At 42.0% G+C, this 21287-nt stretch overlaps 1 pseudogene; it reads left to right on the plus strand.

The window, feature by feature from the left end:
• Window positions 1-53: 53 nt before the first annotated feature.
• On the plus strand, window positions 54-17625 carry LOC143688410 (Golgi reassembly-stacking protein 2 pseudogene; annotated as a pseudogene).
• Window positions 17626-21287: the final 3662 nt, after the last annotated feature.

The raw sequence follows: 21287 nt of genomic DNA on the forward strand, positions 1-21287 counted from the left end.
TCTTGTATCACACACCCTTTTCAAACACAGATCAAAGACCTGTCCATGGTCTGTCACTGTTTTAGGTGGAATCACCCAGCTCCCAGGGCCTGCCGGCAGCTCACCCACACCAGCTGCCCCTCATCACTTCCTTCAGCAAGAGCAACTGCCGCTGGGGGAGAGCTGGAGCTGCTCATGGAAGGGGCCTTGGAACCAAGCGCCCTGTAGTTGGGTATTTGAAACATCTAGGTTTTCTGATTTTCAATAGGATATCCCCCTCCATCTTCCCGAACTGAATTTAATGCTAAGGCTGAATTCTCTCCTCCAGAAAGTAACAACAAGAGGAAAGGAGACAAGGTGAGTAAGCAGGGGTGCCCCGGACTGGCCTCAGGACAAAGAGCACACGCCTTTCCTGAGAGTTGCGAGGGGTCAGGGCCAAGTGGCCATGACCACGGAACGGGGGCTTTGGCCTTATTGTGAATTTTTTAATGTCATCATCATAACGTTATTTATTTAAATGTAGTTATTTTGGTATTTAATTTTTTTTAAAGAGAGGAAAAAACCTGTATTTTCCTGGTGGAATGAAATGGCTCAAAATAGTATATTTAGGAAATTTTAAAACATTTATTATTTACCTAAAGACCAAATATGATAAAGCTGTTCTAAGTATTGTGTGTCAATCCACAGTATGGAACTGTTACTGCAGATACGCATATTAAAAATTATGAAATTACTGCACACTAGCTGGATTTATAACTCAGCCATTTAAACAATAAAAATGAAACCATCATGTGAATGAGACCCTTTGTGTGACAGAAATGAAACGCCTCTGCCAAGGAAGCTTCTGGGACAAGCCGATGCCTGCCCGTACCACCTGGGCTCTTTATGGAGGCCTGAGAATGGAGCTGCTTCCTTATCTTCTTACTCAATGGTTTGCCATTTGCAAAATCATTCGGGTTCCCGAGGGCAGGCTCGAGTCACCCCACAATTGGTGTAGACAGGGGCAGTCCCAGAGAATGCAGCCCTGGATGGGACTTCTGCCTGGAGCCATAGGCAGGTGAGCGGACAGAACCACCAGGGGTGGGCTGTCTGTTTGGGGTCCCCACCCAGCAGTGTGCACATGCCCTTGTCCTCCAGAAGGACTCTGGTTTAGATTCACCCTACAGAAGCTCAGCTCATAAGCTGGCAGTCTCTGAGCCTACACCATGATCTTAAGGAATTTCTCCTGGGTTATATGTAAGAAAATTGCCCATTTTTCAAGTTTTAAAGATGAGTCAGTTGTTTTTGCCACAAGGCAGTATTCTAAAACTCAGATTCAGCCTGTGTCCTTTTTTAGGTGCAAGGGCATTCTCTTACCCTTCCCTATTCACTGCCTTACTCAGTTGGCTTAGCAAGCTGCTATAAACCTCAGTGCTTCTTTCTCAGCCTTTAAGACATGTTTAAAATTTTTAAATTATCTCTGAATTCCCAAGAGCCTTCAACATCTGAAGGGTTGCTAAGTTGTCCACTGAGATGCAGTCATGGCTCCAACTCTGCCAGGTGTTACCTGGACCTTGGTGCCAATGCCCCCCTGACTCTGTTGGCATGCCTTTCGGCACCACGTGCACACACAGCTTCCAGCTATCTATGGTGGTGCCTGGCTATTCTGTTTTCAAGAAGTATCTTCTTTTGTCTTTGCCAAACTAATGAGCTCCCTCAGGGAATAGAAACTTTAGCTTTGGCCTAACCCAAACCTGAAACTGAAGAGAAAATCATATGCTGTTCAGAAGTATGTGTCCAGGGAATGATTTCTGGTTTGATCTTCCTCTGTCTTCAGGAGAGTCTGTGTGTGGACATCTGAGCTCCCTGGAATGCACTACCGTTACATCACTGTCCTGTCCAAAACAGGAGGAGTAAGTGGTTATGATAGAAGCAGGTGGGGTGCAGTGTCAGGACTTGGATTCCATGCTGGGTAACACTGGAAATAAGTGAAGAATCTCATATTCTGAACCTATATTCTAGAAAGGTATAGTGGTGGTTTTAGTGCAAGGATTTGAAATTTTAACAGAAAAGTTCCTGAAATTCAATAAAATATTTTTATTAATTTTTAGATTAGCATATCATCATCATTTTGATAAGGATGTACTTCAGCTGGCATCTCTTTATGCTCTCGTTTGGGCATTGCAGATGCCTAGAAGGTCAGAGAAAATGTACCAAGGGTTGCTACCAACAGAATAGGGTTTTGAGTGTTTGCGTGTGAAAGAGAATCACAGACATTGGTAACATGCTCTTGCTGATTTTATCTGAAATTGTAGTTTTACACTTACTTTGAAGTTGTGGTTGTTGCTACTATTTCCTTACAATCTTGTCCTTCAATGATTTGGGATATATTCTCCATGAGATGAAAAAGGAAATCTTTCAGAAGAGGCACGTGGATATACAAGTTCCCAAACCTTTGCACTGATCTACCAGCTACTAGAAGTTCTGTGCTGTGGATTGCTGCTGTGCCACAGACTGCTAAAGCCTTATCAGTACTGACCCCCAGGTAGTGGGGGGAAGGAATAGTGCTGGAAATAATGACCTGACTCCTTGGGGAGCTAACTGCTCAGCGACAGAGTTCATAATAGAGCTTTTTATTCCCAATGCTGATGCCCTAGTTTAAAAACAGTTCATATTAGCATAAAGGATTCATTATATCTGCCAAGAAACATCCTCTAACAGAAGGAAGTGGTCATTCATAATTTGTTTTTGCGTCAGCTCGGTTGCCCATGATGTACAAGTAGATGCTTTGAAGTACATTACAGTCTTAACTGCCCCCTTTTGTCAAAGCTACTGTTACTTCATTAGGTTTACCTTGTTAAAGTTAAACTGAGGTGAAAGGCAATAGCTCTTCAAGAGCCTAGCATAACTTATCCAGGGAAAAGAGTTTAAGAAAGAAGGCCTTCAGAGATAGGGGACAATTTAGTAACTGGTATGAGGTCTTTAATGTAGCAAAAAGCCCTGTTGATTATCAAAGGGAGGCTCTACATAGAGGGCCACATTTCATTTAGAGGGAAGATGTCAGGGCACCACGTGAACCTACAGGCTTACTGCATGGTAAATTCATGGCTAAACTTGGGGAGATGAAAGATGTGACAGTATGTAATAATTTAAACTTCACCCAATATACATTTCTGTGAACAGCTGTGCTGGCTTGCCACCACACTTCTTGCTGTTCCCTCTGTGCTTATGCCCAGAGTAATATAAAATGAGAATTTAAAGTGGGTCCCAGGCGACCTCTGATGAGATGACTAAATCTGTGTGGCCATGTATTTCCTGATTTTAGAGATGTTCTTGAGAAGTTCCTGTGAAATAAGCACACCCCATATCCCAACCCTTCCAATGACTATAAGTAACAGGCATTTGAGAGGATGAATGAAGGGACTCTCTCAAACTTCTAGAGACATCATAGTAGCAGGCAGGTTGCAGCAGGCTGATCAAAACTAGAACAGCCAACATAGCAATGCATTCCTTAAAATTTTTCTTTCCTCTTAATCTCTTGGCTTAGACTCTAGGCTAGCCTAATATCAGAAATGAATGTAAAAAATGCCCAAGAGAAGCTCACGCTCACGTTCTCATCAGAGGACCGGGAAGGAGGACTGTTGTAGGACAGAAATGCCACACCCCTGTAGGCAGGCACTGAGGACTCTGACGAAAGGATCTGGGAAAAGGAGACTCTTATTCCACAGTGGGTGTGGGACGGGCCCTGTTACCCTCTCTTCCGTCTTTGGCCATGGGCTGAGTTCAGCCATGGGAAATGTTCAACAGCATAGAAAAGTGAACATTTGAGCTTTTTAGCTATAGGGCCAGGATAAAGGGGTACCTGGAAGACAAAGTATGACGAAGGTCATGGAGAAGAAACTGGAGAAAGTGGACCTAAAGATGTGTCTGATATTCTGCATTTACCCTGAGAGATTCACCCATAGACCTGACATGAGGAAAGTTTAGCCAAGGCCTTAAGGACTGAAGTATGGTGGACTGGTCCCTGCATGCTGCATACAAGTTCCAGAAATGAATGGTACCCACAGGCCTTGAAAACTGACACCAGAACTGTAACTCACAGAAATGAGTCAGCACTTGAACTTCGAATGTAAAACAAAAAATGTTGACATTCTCCAGAGGATTTTAATAAGGCTTAGTCTCAATAAGCAAAGTGTTTAAGGTACAACCCAAAATGACTCCACATACAAGGAGCCAAGAATTCTCAACTCTGAAGGGAAAAGACAACAGATGTCAACGCCAGTGTGACCCAGCTATTGACATTATCAGAAAAAGGCAGAGCAATTGTAATAACTATGCTCCATGAGGTAATGGCAAATGCTCTTGAAATGAATGAAAAGATAAAAGTTTTTAGAAGGAAAAAAAACCTTTTTTATAAAGTGTAAATTATAGCACTGGAAAACCAAAAGGAAAAATTCAGGGGATGGACTCAATAGCACAGTGGAGATGACTGGAAAGAGGCAGTGGACTTGAATATAGATTGATGGAAATTACTCAGTTGAAACAGAAAAAGACAACTTGAAATAAAACTCTACCAGAACCTCAGGGCCTTGTGGGAAAATAACAAAAAGTATAATCTGCATCACTGGATTCCCAGAATTTAAAAATTATTAAAAAAAAAAATGGTTGAAAACTGCCCAAGTGTGGTGAAAGATAAATTTCAAGATTCACAAAGCTGAATGAATGAAACCCCAAACAGGATAAATTTCAAGAAACCTATGTTCAGATACATCATAACCAAACTGCTAAAAATCAACAATAAAGAAAAAATATTGGAAGCAGCCAAAGGAATATGACCAATCGCATATAGGGTAACAATTCAGGTCACTGTGGATTTCCCATCAGGAAGCACAGAGGCCAGGTGACTGGAAAATTTTTAAAGAGCTCAAAAAAATCTTCAGTCTAGAATACTATATTCACCTCAGATATCAAGAATATGGGATAAATATGTTCGCAATTGGAGAAAAACTAAAAATTCTTCTCCAGTAGATCTGTTCTCCTGCCTTAAAACAGCAGCAACAACAAAAAGAAACTAAAGGAAGTTCTTCATACAAAAGATAAATAACGGCATAGAGAAACTTGGAATTTCAGGAGTGAAGGAGAACTACAACAGAAATGGTAAATGTCTGAGTAAATATAATCAGCTATTTTTTATTCTGAAGTTCTTTATGAATTTTCAAAGCAAAAATTATAACAGCGTTCTTAAGGGTTTGAATGTATGTAGATGTGTAGTATATTGACAAAATTCAGTATAAAGGAGAACCACCAAAGGTTTGTAAGATTTCTACATTTCACTTGAAGTAGTAAAATATTTTTTTTTAAAAGATGGTTCTTATTATGAGGTATAACATATACAAGTAAAATATAATAAATTATACAGGAGCAATAGTTTTCAGAGTAATTTTTACAGTAGGTACAGAACTGTTTTCCGAGTTTGGTGTGGAAAACTTCTAGCTGCCCCAAAACATCAGAGGCCAAAAAAGATAACTGACTCAGCAACAGAGAAGCAGCTGTCTGTTACAGCTCCTCCTCCTCCTTTGATCCTACTCCTAGTCTGCAGAGGTCTTTGGGCTATGCCCATTCTAGCTTTTTCATGTTGAAAAGGAGTATCAACAGTATAGGATAAGGAGATGAAACTAGTTGGTATTCTTGGAGCATGTGGCCTCTCTGGGTTTCAGGACTTATCTGTCCTAGTAACTCTCCGAAGATTATAAGCTTCAGGAAAGTAAACTTAGTCCATGAAATTTTTGTAGAGTCTCAGTTTGAGCCCTAGGTGTTCTTTAGGGTTAAGGAATGATGCTTGGAGTTTGGTAAACCATGGCAATTAGCAATATCTAGCTGAAGCTTGCATAAAAGCAGCCTCCAGAATAGCCTCTTGACTCCATTTGAACTCTCTTGGCCACTGATAACTTATTTCATTACATTCTTTTCCCTGCTTAGTCTGGAATGCATTGTCGATCCCATGGTGCCAGGACCAGGCTTATCCCTGAGAATCATGTCCCATGCTTTCAGGGACACTTTGAATGCTGGCTGTCCTATCTTAGTAGGAGGGAGGGTAATGAATTTCCTTTCAGAGTTGGGCTTAGAGACCACATCTGATCAACAAAAGAGGTTTTCCTGGAAGGAACCCTCAGGCCCAATTATAAGTAGTCTTACCTTCTCCATTACAGAATGAGTGTTCGTATGGTTAAGCCTCAAAATCAAGGTCTTGACCTATTAGGAGTCCCTAATGTTTCAGAGAATACCAGAGGTTTCCCAGATGGGTAAATTTAATAGTTCCATATTTTTTCTCCAGTCCCACGAGGGACTCAACCAGTACTTTTAAAATATCAGCCCACTATGGTCTGGGATGTATTCTGGATATTTACATTAAGCTATACCAGATTACGAGGTGTCGCTCCCATTCTGGGTTCCATGTGTTTAGGTTGTTAAAATGAGTTCTCTGGGCAGGTTGATATAGACTGTGTGTTACATTAAAATAGATTCTAGACACAATAAAATTCTCTGCCTTTGGTCTCATACCATAGATGAAGCTCTAGAATATGTACACTATCATCCTTTGTCCTGTATTCTGATTTACCTTAGTCCCTACCAGATTGGCTTCATTTTGATCTCTAATTGAAGCCTGGTGTCTTTTAAAGTTTCATTAACAATTCCTTTATGTAGCAATGGTGACTGTCGGAGCTGCAGAATTCCAGCCCTGAATATTAGGTGACAAGAGTTATCCAACATTCTGGCAAAATGCTAGCTGATACACATATAATACAGGATCTCAGAATCTAGAAATACTTTTGCAACTCAGGACTAAGTGTGTCTACTTTGAGGGCTTACAATCTAGGCCCCAGTTTTCTTATAAATACTTTCTAAGAGACCATATAATATTTGTTACTTTGTTTCTGGCTAATGTTGCACAGCACAGTATTCCCAAGGTTCCTTGACTTCATTGCATGCCTTGGGACTTCTTGTAGTTGCACAATATGCCATCATATGTGTACATCACAGTTCACCAATGTGCTTCTCAGTCATTGTGCCCTTTGGTCCCCTCCGTCTGTTGGGCATCATGGATAATAAACAATCCATGTCTCACAGTGTCCTTGCTCAATTATACAATCATCAGCACTCTCAATTCTAAACTGTTTTCATTGGTCCAATGAGACAGAGAGCCTCCGCCTATCTCTTCTCCCCCACTCCTTACCCAATTATTACCTTCTGCTATTGCTGTGGAACTGTTGATGTCTTCCTGTTAACTATGGACCATAGCATGCAACATTAGTTTCCTCTCTAGGCCCCCTCAATTATTGACTATAAGATCAAACCTTTGAAGTAGTTCATTTGAGAACTTATTTAAAATTGTACATTATTTGGTGACATACATGACTCTATACAACCCCTCTTAATCATACCTTCAATATGGCATGGCTACTTACTACCCCATTAATGAACTACTGCCACTTATGTCTATTCCCTTACATTTTAGTTCAATGTCATTCGGTAACTGTTCATCCATCTCTACATTCTGTATGTCTTTAAGTTTCTTATAGTCTATTGGTAAGCCTCTGAGTTTGCCTTTACCAGACTCATAATAGCAAACACATACAGTATCTGTGTCTGACTTATTTCACTCAGCATTATGTCCTCAAGGTAAATCCATGTTGTCATATGCTTTCTGACCTCATTTCATCATACTGCTGCATAATATTCCATTGTATGAATATACCACATTTTGCTTATCCACTTGTCTATTGATTGGCACTTGGATTGTTTCCATCTTTTGGCAATTGTAAATGGTACTGCTATAAACATCAGTGTACAAATAAATGTCTGTCCATGTCACTGCTTTCAGCTCTTCTGTGTATGTACTGAGTAGTGGTATGGCTAAGTTGTAGGCAACTTGATATTTAGTTTTCAAAGGAACTGCCAAATTGTCTTACATAGTGGCTGTTCCATGATACAGTCCTACCTTACCAGCAGTGAATAAGTGTTCCAGTTTTTCTACATCCTTTTCAATATTTGTAGTTTCTTGTTTAATAGGGGCCATTCTTACAGGTGTGAGGTGGTATCTCTTTGTTGTCTTGATTTGCATTTTCCTTATAGCTAATGAAAATAAGCATCTCTTCATGTACTTTTTTTTTAATTGCGGAAGGTACACATATATTCTATACATGGTGTACAGTCAATGACTCACAATATCATCACACAGTTGTTATTTAGAACATTTGTGTCACTCCATAAAAAGAAATAAAAAGAAAAAGTCATACATAGTGTGGCGCCACAGCGACCACTTCCTTCTGGGCAGTGCGGTCTGGCTCCACGACAGCAGTAAATGCCACATCCATAGTACTACGTGGAAGAGAGAAGCAGTGATCGCCTACTACCGCTGCCGTGGTCGCCTCACAGAGCATCCAGATCCTGGGTGGTGGCACTGAAAGCTACCACATCTTGCAGGTTCAAGAAAGTTGACCGGGACAGAGCTGGATGGGAGCCGTTCTTTGATTTTATTTTTTAATGGTTCCAGATTAAATAAAGACAATGGCGCTTTTAAGGATCTACTGGAAGCAAACATTGAAAAACCCGGAAAAATGCTTATCCACAGCGGCGAAACACTGGAGTTTTGACAGACATCTGTCACATCAAGTAACATGGGGTGGCCAGGGCTTGTTGGGAGTGAGCATTCATTTCTGCAGCTTTGATGGGGTCAGTGAAAACGTTTGGCATGTGTTGGAAGTAGAATCAAATTCTACAGCATTGGCAGGTCTTAGACCTCACAGTGATTATATCGTTGGAGCAGATACAGTCATGAATGAGTATGAAGATATATTCAGCCTTATTGAATACATGAAGCAAAACCATTGAAACTTTATGTGTACAACACAGATAGTGATAAATATTGAGAAGTGATTATTACATTAAATTCTGCATGGGGTGGAGAAGGCAGCCTAGTAGGGTGTGGCATTGGGTATGGTTATTTGCATTGAATACCCACATGCCCATTTGAAGAAGAGAAGAAAATTTCCAGGACAGATGACTGGTACACCTATTACTCCTCTTGAAGATGGGTCTACAGAGGTCCAGCTGGCCTCAGTTAATCCCCTGTCTTTGTCACCACCAGGAACTACAAAAATTGAACAGAATCTGTCTGGACTTTGTCTTAGCTCAACTTCACCAGTTGTCAGTAATGTTCTCAGTACAGGTAAACCAACAGTATCATTATTGTCACAGCAAGTAAGCCAGTCCCTCACATCTGTGCCACCAATGAACCTAACTACTACTACATTACCAGGTCTGATGCCTTTACCAGCAGGGCTCCCTGACTTCTCCACCCTCCCCAATCTCAACCCCCCCACACCATACCAGATGTGGGCTTTCCAGAAATCGTGAACCTGGGCTTGCCACCTCTTCCTTTCGTGCCTCCCCAAGCTTCCCTGACATTGAACCTCTCCCTACGCCATCCAGGTACCTCCCACCATTCCCTTTGGTTCCAGAGATCTCTTCTGCAGCAAACGCTGGGGAGCTGCTGTCTTCTCTCCCACCCACTGACAACCCACCCTCCAACGCTGTCACAACTACTGCCAAGGCAGATGCTGCCTCCTCACGGTGGATGTGATGCCCGGTCCTGCAAAGACCACTGAGGACAGAGTCAGCAAATCCGCCCTGGCCAGTGAGAAGCTTCTTCCTGCAGTTAAGATGCAAATGCTTCTAAATCAACTTAACTTTGAACCATTCTTTGGAGTTGGTGCGGTATATTTATTTAACCATGCGAACGTGGTTGAAAATGCAAACTACCATTAATTTCATACTAGTTTGTATCAAATCTGTAGGCATCCTGTAAATAATTCCAAGGGAAAACTAAGCAAGAGGATGTGGGCTATATCCTGCTGGGTTGGGGTATAATTCATGGGCTGGGGAGAGAAAGTCAGAAAGTGCTTGTATTTTTAAATAACCAAAAGAATTATAAGGGTGGCGTGCCAGTCTTCCATTGCCGTTCTTGGGGGTATACATCTTTGGGTAAGTAGTGACAGGATGTCCACTGGGTTTCCTGTCTCCCTACTTCTCCTTCTGTAAAAAAAAATATTTTATGTCTAGTACTCACACATGGCATTTCTTGTAGTTTGTGAATCATTTCCAAGAATGCAAACCATCTCACTAAATAATGAAAAGAGATATTTTACTTCTGGTCTCTATGAGTTGCATCTCTGTTAAGATTTCCAGGAAAATTCCAACTAAAGGTATTTGTTAAAGCTACACAGTGTCATGGTCAAGTTCATGTGTCAACTTGGCCAAGTGGTGGTACGTGTTTGTGTGGTTGGGCAAGTGCTGGCCTGTGTATTGTGATGAGGACATTTAATGGAATTAAATCATGAACACGTCAGCTGCATTCTCAGCTGATTCTATTTGTAATCAGCCAAGGGGCGTCTCTTCTGCAATGAGTGATGCTTAATCTAATCACTGGAAGCCTTTTAAGGAGGAATCACAAAAGACAGGCTCTCATCCAGACCCTCCATCAGAATTGTTGGCTTCACAGCCTGCCCTATGGATTTTGGACTCTGCATTCCCATGGTCATGTGGGACACTTTTATAAATTTTATATTTGTGAGTGTTTCCTATTGATTCTGTTTCTCTAGAGAACCCTAATTAATACAACTTGGTACCAAGAGTGGTTCTTAAGAAACAGAATCTTAATGGGTGTTTTGAATGGTATTCTACTCTGACTGAACTCAAAGGCACTAAGGACTCTGATTTCCATAATCAGAATGACACTCCCAATCCATGGAGTGAGTTGGCAAAAGAGATACTCAAAATCTCACCATTCGATTCTCTGAATGCTTCGCTTGTATGAAGCCAGGCTCTGGGGGATAATGTTTTTGACACCTTTACAGAGTTTTGTGGAAATAAGTGGTATAGAGATGTTGGCTGGGTGTTGTTAGATACACTGGCTCCATTAAGGAGTGAAAGGGATCGACTTAAGGCTTCAAACAAGAAGCTTAAGCGCCGTCTGACAGATATAGAAGTTTCTATGAGTATACCTAAGGAAAATCTTATTTCCTGTAGCTGTATACTTGAGATCTCTGAAAATCAAACTCAGAATCTTATTGTTGGAGTGGCAACTTTACAACGTAAACTGAAATCTCAACATTGCATGGTGTCTGCCATTAAAGTGAGGACACTGGTTGGAAAAGAGTGGGCCCCTGAAAAAATGGGATGGTGACATATGGTTGATAATGATGTCTGGGGTGAGGTTGAAACCCTAGGTCATGCTTAGTCTCCTCTAGATAACCCTGTAATAGTCTCCCTGAGGACATAGCTGCCCTACCTCCAGCCTGGCTTGAGGAGATGGCCACCCAACCTCCTCCTGAAGGGATTATCCCTAGAGTGATTAATCCTGTTTCACCAGATGAAACTGCAAATGAATGCCCTGAAGCAAATGGCTTGGAAGATATTTCTAATTCTTTTCATGACCCACCCAGTGGGGTCATGAAACAGTGGGGTCATAAACAGTGGGGTCATGAACAGTGAGAAATAAATTTGTGAGACTAGCACCATCATCCCTGAAGGGCTCTGTAGTTGCACTTCTCTGTAGGTCAGATATTACTGTAGAAACTACTGTCACTGAGCTGGAATCCTTAAACATCATGGGGATGATGGGATCCCAAGTTGACAGAAGCCAGGTGGCAGCACTTAATCACCAAAGACAGGGTAGACATGGCTATTATAATAGACAGCAAACTCAAAGCAGGAGTCAAGATTATATGACTCACAGAGATTTGTGGTGTTGGCTAGTAAATCATGGGGTACCTAGAAATACAATAGATGGGCAGTCTACAAAACTCTTGTTTGAGCTATATAAACAAAAGAGTTCTAGGTCAAGTGAACAGAAGTCTAACCTGAATCACAAAAACAAAGTCACAGCCTCTTAATCAATTTCCAGACTTGAGACAGTTTACAGACCCAGTTCCCCTTGAATGAAGGGGAGGCCAGGTCCCTTTGGGGGAGAACCTTGTTACACTGCCACAAATTTATACTGTTAATCTTCCTCCAAGCCTTCCCCAAGGAAACCAACAGCCTTTTACCAGGGTAACTGTGTATTGGGGAAAGGAAATGATCAGATATTTGGGGGATTATTAGATACTGGTTCAGAAGTGACATTAATTCCAGGGGGCCCAAAACGTCACTGTTGTCCACCAGTCAGAGTGGGGTCTTATGGAGGCCAGGTGATCAATGGAGTTTTAGCTCAGTTCTGTCTCACAGTGGGCCCAGTGAGCCCCCAGACCCATTCTGTAGTTATTTCCCCAGTTCCAGAATATATAATTGGAATAGACATACTGAGCAACTGGCAGAATCCCCACATTGGTTCTCTAACTTCGTGCATGAGGGCTATTATAGTGGGAAGGGCCAAGTGGAAGCCACTAGAACTGCCCCTACCTAGCAAAATAGTAAATCAGAAGCAACACTGGATTCCTGGAGGGATAGCAGAGATTACTGCCGCTCTTAAGGACTTGTAGGATGTAGGGGTGGTGATTCCCACCATATCCCCATTCAACTCTCCTGTTTGGCCTGTGTAGAAAACAGATGGGTCTTGGAGGATGACAGTGGCTTATCATAAGCTCAACCAGGTGGTAACTCCAATTGCAGCTGCTGTTTCAGATATGGTATCATTGCTTGAGCAAATCAGTACATCCCCTGGTACTTGGTATGTAGCTATTAAATCCTTTTTTCTCAATAGCTGTTTATAAGGACCACCAGAAACAGATTGCTTTCAGCTGGCAAGGTCAGCAATATGCTTTCACTGTCTTCCCTCAGGGGTATATCAACTCTCCAGCCCTATGTCATAATCTTGTTCAACGGGACTTTGATCATTTCTCCCTCCTACAAGACATACCACTGGTCCATTATATTGATGGTATCATGTTGCAAGGAGTAACAACTACTCTAGACTTACTGGTAAGGCATTCACCTGTCAGAGGATGGGAGATAAATCCAACAAAAATACAGGGGACTTCCACCTCAGTGAAATTTCTAGGTGTCCAGTGGTGTGGGGCATGTCGAGATGTCCCTTCTAAGGTGAAAGATAAGTTGCTACACCTGGCTCCTATGACCAAAAAAGAGGCACAACGTCCAGTTGGTCTCTGGATTTTGGTGACAATGTATTCCTCATTTGGGTGTGCTACTCTGGTCCATTTATCGAGTGACCAGAAAAGCTGCTAATTTTGAGTGGGGACCTGAACAAGAGGAGGCTCTGTGACAGGTCCAGGCTGCTGGACAAGATGTTTTGCCACTTGGGCCATATGATCCAGCAGATCCAATGGTGCTGGAAGTGTCAGTGGCCAATAGAGATGCTGTCCGGAGCCTTTGGCAAGCCCCTAAAGGAGAATCACAATGCAGACCCTTAGGATTTTGGAGCAAAGCCTTACCATCTGCTGCAGATAACTACTCTCCTTTTAAATAACAGCTTTTGTCCTGCTACTGGGCCTTAGTAAAGCCTGAACGCTTAACCATGGGCCACCAAGTTACCATGAGACCCGAGTTGCTGATCATGAGCTGGGTGTTGTCTGGCCCACCAAGCCATAAAGTTGGGCACGCGCAGTAGTACTGTATTGTAAAATGGAAATGGTATAAACAAGATAGGGCCAGAGCAGTCCTGAAGGCACAAGTAAGTTACATGAGGAAGTGGTCCAAATGCCCATGTTCTCCACTCCTGCCACATTACCTTCTCTTTCCCAGACCAGAGCTATGGCCTCTTGGGGAGTTCTTTACAGTTAATTGACTGAGGAAGAGAAAACTCGGGCCTGGTTTACAGATGGTTCAGCACGACATGCAGGTACCACCTGAAAGTGGATAGCTGCAGCACTACAACCCCTTTCTGAGGTGTCTTTGAAGGACAGTAGTGGTTAGCAAAATCTTTGAGCAGTGCACCTGGTTGTTCATTTAGCTTGAAAGAAGAATTGACCAGAGGTGCTTTTGTATACTGACTCATGGGCTGTTGATATTGGTTTTGCTGGATGGTCAGGGACTTGGAAAGACCATAATTGGAAAATTGGTGACAAAGAGGTTTGAGGAAGAAGTATGTGGATAGACCTTTCTGAGTGGGCTAAAAACATGAACATATTTGTGCCCCATGTGAATGCACACTAGAGGGTCACTTCAGCAGAGGAAGGTTTTAATAATCAAGTGGATAAGATGACCTGTTCTGTGCATACCAGTCAGCCTCTTTCCCCAGCAACTCCTGTCATTGTCCAGTGGGCTCATGAACAAAGTGGTCATGGTAGGGATGGAGGTTATGCATGCACTCAGCAGCATGGACTTTCACTCACCAAGGCTGACTTGTCTGCAGCCACTGCTGAGTGCCCAATCTGCTAGCAGCAGAGACCCACACTCAGCCCCTGATATGGCACCATTCCCTGAGGTGACCAGCCAGCTCCTTGATTACATTGGTGGCAGGTTGATTACATTGGACCACTCCCTGCATGGAAGGGACAGCAATTTGTTCTAACTAGAATAGACACATACTCTGGATATGGGTTTGCTTTCCCTGCACACAATGCTTCTGCCAGAACTACCATCCGTGAGCTTACACAATGCCTTATCCATCATCATGGTATTCCACACAGCATTGCTTCTGATCAAGGAACACACTTCACAGCAAATGAAGTGCGGGGATGGGCACATGCTCATGGAATTCTCTGGTCTTACCATGTTCCCCATCATCCAGAAGCAGCTGCATTAATAGAATGGTAGGAATGGCCTTTTGGAAACTCAATTACAGTGCCAACTAGGTGGCTATACCTTGAAGGGCTGGGGTAATGTTCTCCAGGAAGCTGTATATGCTCTGAATCAGCATCCACTGTATGGTGCTGTTTCTTCCATAGCCAAGATCCATGGGTCCAGGAACCAAGGGGTGGAAATGGGAGTGGTACTCATATTACCCCTAGTGATCCACTAGGAAAATTTTTGCTTCTTGTTCCTGTGACCCTGAGTTCTGTGGGTCGACAGGTTTTACTTCCAAAAGGGGGAGTGCTTCCACCAGGAGAAACAATAATGATTCCACTAAACTGGAATCTAAGACTGCCACCTGGTCACTTTGGGCTACTCATGCCCCTGGATCAACAAGCCAAAAAGGGGATTACCTTATTGTCTGGGGTGATTGACCCTGACTATCAGGGGAAAATAGGACTGCAACTACACAATGAAGGTAAAGAAGAGTTCTCTTGGAATATAGGCGATCCCCTTAGGGCATCTTTTAGTACTACCATGCCCTGTGATTAAAATCAATCGAAAACTGCAACAACCCAATCCAGGCAGGACTGCCAATGGCTCTGAAACTTCAGGAATGAAGGTTTGGGTCACCCCAGCAGGCAAAGAACCATGGCCAGCTGAAGTGCTTGCTGAGGGTAAAGGGAACATGGAATGGGTAGTGGAAGAAGATAGTGATAAATATGAACTATGACCACGTGATCAGTTACAGAAACAAGGATGTAATGCTGTTTTGTTCATGTTATACTATTTAAATCATGAGATATCAAGCTTAAGAATGAATATTACCCAAAGACTTGCACCCTATTCTGGAGAGATTTAATGTTTTTCCAGTTATATGCAGGACAATTGAGTGTTGTTAGGTGAAAGGAAAAAATGCGTGCTTTATTGTTTTTATTTAGAAGTTAGGTATGGTTTAAGGTGATATGTATAGATGCCAAGTTGACAAGGGGTGGACTGTCATGATCAGATTCATGTGTCAACTTAGCCAAGTGGTGGTACCTGTTTGTGTGGTTGGGCAAGTGTTGTCCTGTCTGTTGTGATGAGAACATTTCACAGAATTAAATCATGATCACATCAGCTGCATCCACAGCTAATTCTATTTGTAATCAGCCAAGGGGCATCTCTTCTGCAATGAGTGATGCTTAATGTAATCACTGAAAGCCTTTTAAGGAGGATTCAGAAGAGACAGGCTCTCTTCCTGCTTCGGCCAGTGATCCTCTCCTGTGGAGTTCATCCAGACCCTCCATCAGGGTTGTCAGCTTCACAGCCTGCCCTGTGGATTTTGGACTCTGCATTCCCACGGTTGCATGGGACACTTTTATAAATTTTATATTTGCGAGTGTTTCCTGTTGATTCTGTTTCTCTAGAGAAGTCCCACTAATACACACAGTGTGCACTATTAATTGAACATCTTTTTATTCAGCCTCTACACAGATCCTTGTTTTGAGCTCTCAAAATTACTCAGGCAACATTTTGTAACAGCTGCTGTTATATGTATATATATGTGTGTGTATGTATATATATATATATATGTAGAATGGAACGCCACCATAAAATGGCATTTGAAAGAAATAAAGGAGATGTACAGTTTTAAACCAGTAGGTGGCACTTTGTGGGTACTTACAATATTATGGCTACTGGGTACACATAGCTACAGCAATAAATTACAGTAATTAAAAAACAAACTCTCATACATACCATAGACCTTACTCACCTGGGTATTTTAGATTTCTAGGAAGTTACCCTAGTGCATGGAACCTTTGTAGAATATTGCATTAGGTGGTCTTTAGCATTGCCTGGAATGGTTTTGGTTGGGGTTTGGCAAATTATGATAGGTAGCAATGTCTAACTGAAGCTTGCATAGGTGTAACCTCCAGAGTAGCCTCTCGACTCTATTTGAACTCTCTTATTCACTGATACCTTATTTGTTACACTTCTTGTTGATGGTATTGTTGACCCCACGGTGCCAGGGTCAGACTCATCCCTGGGAGTCATCTTCCACACTGCCCAAGAGACTTTCACTCCTGGATGTCATGTCCCACTTAGTGGGGGAAAGCAATTATTTCACCTGCAGAGTTGGGCTTAGAGAGAGTGAGGCCACATCTGAGTAAAAAAAGAAGTCCTCTAGAAGTAACTCTTAGCCACACCTGTAGGTAGTCTAAAATTCTGTGCTACATACATAAGTTTCACAAGAGCAAGCTTCAAGATCAAGGACTAGGCCTATAAATTTGGGTGTCCCTAATGTTTGACACATTTTTCAGGATTTCCCTGAAGGTAAAGTTTAATAGGTTCCATATATTTTCTTTCATCCCTCAAGGAACTTTGTTAATACTTACTACTTTTTTCATATATTCTAGGATGTATCCAGGCATTACATTAAGCTATACAGAATTAAAGGCCCTCATTCTTATTCTGGGTTCCCTGTGTTTTGATTGTTTAAATGAGCTATGCAGAAAAGTTGAGTTAGATTATGTTCTATAGAAAATTTAGATTCCAGACAAAATAAATCCTTCTTCCTTTGGTCTCAAAGAGTAGGTGAGGTTCTAAAATATAAACAATGTCTTCCTTACCCATGTGTTTTAAATTACCTTAATCCTGACCTGATAGGCTTCATTTATTCCCTTCTCCTTCCTTATCACTCTGGCTAAAATTTCTAATGCAATATTAAATAATAGTAGCAACAGTGTGCATCCTTGTCTCATTCTGGATCTTAGGGTGGAATGCAATCTCTCAACATTGAGTATGATGCTGGCTATAGATTTTACTCATATGTCCTTTATGATAGTGAGGAAATTTCCTTCAATTCTTACCTTTTGAAGTGTTTTTTTTTAATCAGAAAAGGATGCTGAATTTTGTTGAATGCTTTTTCAGCATTGATTGATATGATCGTGTGATTTTTTTGGTTTTAATTTGTGGATTAGCTGTATTACAATTGATTGATTTTCTTATAATGAACTATCCTTGCATTCCTGGTTATAAAAGTCACTTGGTCGTGATGTATAACTCTTTTTTCTTTTCTTACATGGGCAGGCACCAGGAATCAAATCCAGGTCTCTGGCATGGTAAGCAAGAACTCTGCCACTGAGCCATCATTGCCCAACCTCCTGATGTATAACTCTTTTAATGTATCATTGGATTCGATTTGCTAATAATTTGTTGAGAATTGTTGCATCTCTGTTGATTAGTGAGATTGTTCTGTAGTTTTCCTTTCTGTAGTGTCTTTATCTGGTTTTGGTATTTGAGTGCTATTAGCTTCATAAAATAAGTTAGGTAGCATTCCCTTTTCCTCAATTTTTTGAGAGTTTGAGCAGGATTGCTATTAATTCTTTTTGGAATGTTTGATAAAATTCTCCTGTGAAGACTTCCAGGAAGATGACTGACTAGAGCGGCTTGTGATTAGCCCTGCTCCATGGAAAAGTTAGAGAAGGGATAGGAGGGTGGTTGAGGCAGTAATTCGGGAGTGCAGTTGACGTGGGAGAGCCTTCTGCACCACATGCAGCAGCGCTGGTTGCACAGGCTGAGGAACTGAGAGGCAGAGGGCTGGAGCCTGGCGTGGAGCCGTGGAGTGGCAGAGCCCATGGGAGTGCAAGGGTGTAAGCCAGTGTAGGGACTAGGAAATAAGCCAGGCTGCATTTCTTGGGCTTGTGAACGTAGGCACCCAGCAGCCAGGGAGGATGCACCTGTGTGGGTGCACTGGTCTGGGCCCAACCCTGGTGTGTGCTGGTCTGAGGCATGGGGCCCTTTGGATTGGGGGCAGATGTGACCCGGCTGTACAGGTCGGCACTTCCTCAGAATTGGGAAGTGAGGCTGAGGGCTGTGCGCATGCGCGGTTCTAGGACTGCTGTAATGTGCAGTTCCCAGAGCTGAATGACATGATTGGGGGCCTACATGCCTGTGCGGGCCTGGGAGTGCCATAAACGGATGCGCTGAGCTCAGGGAAGGTGGGGTAAGGCTGGCGACTAACAGCCTGCTGTGCAATACTATGGGTGGGGGTAGCCTCGGCATGGGGGTTAGTGCCTGCAACATTTATGCACTGATAACAGCCTGCAGGGCAACTAACCCCCACACCCCAGGAACCTGAATCCCATCACCTGCTCCCATTCCCTGTGCTCCAGGTGCCCCCACCAGCCCCCAATGCACATACCTGTCCCACATGCCCACCCCAAGTGCAGCCCAACCCACCTCCCCTGCACCCCTCCTGAGCACAAACTCTTAGACTACTGAAAGAAGTCAACTCCCAAAGTAAATCAACCAAGATATCTACATACGATGAAGACAGCAGAAGATCACTAAACATATCACAATGCACACAGATATAGCTCTGCCTAATGACCAAATTAAAACACCTAAGGAGACAGATTTTGGAACAACTAATCAAAGATGTTCGTACAACTCTACTTAATAAAATAAGTGGGATAGCAAATGACATAAAGGAGATCAGGAAGACAGTAGAAGAGCACAGAGAGGAATGTGAAAGAATACATAGAAAATTAGCAGAAATTACAGAGATTAAAGAATCTGTTGACCAAATAAAAAACATGCTAGAGGCACGCAACACCAGATTTGAAGAGACAGAGGAAAGAATAAGTGATATAGAGGACAGGATAATTGACTTGGAAAACTTTGCCCACAAATGGCAAAAAGATGGAAAAAATTGAATGGCAACTCGGGGAAATGACAGACAAAACAAAGCACACAAATATAAGAATCATTGGTGTCCCAGAAGGAGAAGAAAGGAGTAAAGGGCTAGGAAGGGTAACTGAGAATATAATGGGGGAAAACTTCCCAGCCCTCATAAAGGACGTGAATATACAAGTCAAAGAAACCCAAAGAACGCCAAACAGAATAAATCCAAATAGGATTTCCCCAAGGCACATGCTAATCAATCTGTCAAATGTTGAAGAGAAGCAGAAAATCCTGAAAGCGGCAAGAGAAAAACAATCTACTACATACAAGGGAAATCAAATAAGACTGAGTTCAGACTACTCAACTAGCACCCTGGAGGCAAGAAAGCAGTGGTATGATATATTCAAGATCTGAAAGAGAAAGACTTCCAGCCAAGAATTCTGTACCCAGCCTAATTGTCCTTTAGAAGTGAGGGAGAGATTAAGGCTTTCACAGACAAAGAAGTCCTGAACGAATTTGTCAATAAGAGACCGGCCCTACAAGAAATATTAAAAGGAGTTCTACCAGCTGAAGAAAAAAAAGACAGGAGAGGGAGGTCTGGAGGAAGGCACAGAATTTAAGAGTACCATTAAGGGTGATTTAAAGACTACAAAGAGAAAGAGGGAAAAGAATAGATAGGTCTGACAAATAAAATCCAAAAGATAAGATGGTGGAATCAAGAAACACCTTTTCAGTAGTAACTTTACTACTGAATGTTAATGGACTAAACTTACAAATTAAAAGATACATATTGGCAGAATGGATTAAGAAATATAATCCAGCTATATGCTGCTTTCCAGAGACTCATCTTAGATACAAGTATACAAATAGATTGAAAGTGAAAGGATGGAAAAAGATCTTCGACGCAAGTTGTGACCAAAAGAAAGCAGGAGTAGCTATACTAATATCGGACAAAATAGACCTTAAATGTAAAGACATTGTTCTGGTTTGAAAGGATTTAGGTCCCCTAGAAAAGCCATGTTTTAATCTAAATCCCATTTCATAAAGGCAGAATAATCCCTATTCAATACTGTATGTTTGAAACTGTAAACAGATCATCTCCCTGGAGATGTGATTTAATCAAGAGTGGTTGTTAAGATGGATTAGGTGGCAACATGTCTCCACCCATTTGAGTGGGTCTTGATAAGTTTCTGGAGTCCTATAAAAGCAGAAACATTCTGGAGAATAAAAAGAGATTCAGAGAAAGCAGAGAATGCTGCAGCACCACAAAGCAGAGTCCATCAGCCAGTACTTTGGAGCTGAAGAAGGAAAATGCCTCCCCGGGAGCTTCATGAAACTGGAAGCCAGGAGAGAAAGCTAGCAGATGACGCCGTGTTCACCATGTGTCCTTCCATATAAGAGAGGAATCCTGACCATGTTCACCATGTGCCTTTCCAGATGAGAGAGAGAAACTCTGACTGTGTTCACCATGTGCCCTTCCATTTGAGAGAGAAACCCTGAACTTCATTGGCCTTGAACCAAGTATCTTTCCTGGGATGCCTTTGATTGGACATTTCTATAGACTTGCTGTAATTGGGACATTTTCTCGGCCTTAGAACTATAAACTAGCAACTTATTAAACTCCCCTTTTAAAAAGCCATTCTGTTTCTGTTTCTGGTATATTGCATTCCAGCAAACTAGAACAGACATTATAAGAAACAAAGAAGGACATTATATACTAATTAAAGGGTCACTTCACCAAGAAGATATAACAATCATAAATATTTGTGCTCCTGATCAAGGAGCTCCAAAGTACATGAGAAGGGCAAAACCGAAGGGAGCAATAGATGTTTCAACAATAATAGTAGGAGACTTCAATACACCACTGTTCTCTATAGATAGAACAACCAGACAGAAGATCAACAAGGAAATAG

This window comes from Tamandua tetradactyla, chromosome 6 (assembly GCF_023851605.1).
Source record: "Tamandua tetradactyla isolate mTamTet1 chromosome 6, mTamTet1.pri, whole genome shotgun sequence".
Taxonomy (NCBI): domain Eukaryota; kingdom Metazoa; phylum Chordata; class Mammalia; order Pilosa; family Myrmecophagidae; genus Tamandua; species Tamandua tetradactyla.